This window comes from Propithecus coquereli, unplaced genomic scaffold (genome assembly GCF_000956105.1).
Source record: "Propithecus coquereli isolate 6110/MARCELLA unplaced genomic scaffold, Pcoq_1.0 Scaffold21, whole genome shotgun sequence".
Classification (NCBI taxonomy): domain Eukaryota; kingdom Metazoa; phylum Chordata; class Mammalia; order Primates; family Indriidae; genus Propithecus; species Propithecus coquereli.
Window position 1 is genome coordinate 4,687,295 of NW_012146078.1, and position 1,316 is coordinate 4,688,610.

Sequence of the window (1,316 nt, forward strand, 5' to 3'; positions counted from 1 at the left end):
GAGAATAGCAAATTTTTTTGTTCCAAGAAGCCCAGCACACAGAAGAGGTCAACTCCACGAGGGGTGTGATATTTAGTTTTTAAGTCTTTATTGTCCACAAGCGAAATGGCTAACACTGTGAGGCAAAACACAAGTGTGGCTATATACTGCTTTTTCCATAGTGTCGACTTGTCAGACTCTCCTCTGGTTTCTAGCAAGATGTTTTTAAGAGAAGAGAGTGTGAGAGAGAAAGAGAGAGAGTGTGTGTGTTATTTTTAGAAACTGGCTCACATGAAGAAAAGAAAAGAAGAGAAAAGAAATCTGGCTATTATGTGTCTAAAAACACCTTACACAGAATATGTTATAATCAATATTTACATTTTCATAAAAAACAATTAAATAGATACAACTTAAGTAACTTAAATTCTGAAAGTAAAGATGGTTACAATCTTTGTGAGTTGACACAGAATAGTGGGAAAAGAATGAGTAGCTTTTCATGAAAGCTATATAAGGATTTCCTTACATTAGTCCAGGATCTAAGGCCATAGTAGTTTGATTTATCAAAATTACAAGAAATGATCAAAATATTTTCCTAAAATGTCAAACTATAAACTCTTGGGAGAGTTTAAGGGTAAAAGTAGATAGTGTACCATGAAATAGGCAAAATCATAACTAGCATTTGTAGAACTTATCCAATCTGCCATATATTATGAAAAATTCTTTATTCAATCCTTGATCCATCATTGACCCATCCTTGATCCATCATTTGATTTATTAAATGTTTATTCAGTCATTGACTCAACAAACATTATACAAGATTTCCAAACATTATACAATATTCCCCATGTAAGACATGGGGAGTATTGGGACTACAGAAGGAGCCAAGCAAAACACCTTTATGGAACTTGTAGTTCTGAAATTAAATGCCGCATGCCATTGATCTCTCTTAATAAAGGTATGAGGTAGATAATTATCAGTACCCACATTTGTAAACATGAAACCTCAAGTTTCCACATGGTAATTCTTTAAGGATACCCTACTGGTTGGCTGAAGCTCAGGAGTTTGAACTCAGCTTGTCAGATAGCGAGGCTGTTATCCTTATGGTCTCAGGCTCCTTAAATCTTAGTATGTGAAGAAGCAGTGTGATTCAGATTTTAGAATAAAAATAGGAATGTTTTATCACTGGTCAGTCTGAAGAAAAGTGGGGATCTGAAATGTCTTGAGTGAGTATTGACAATCAAAACCTAATAGCAATTTCATTATCGGGTATACAAAAGTTTTACAATTAATGGCAAATAAAGATCTGATTCATTAATGAGCCAAAAAAGGACCCTCCC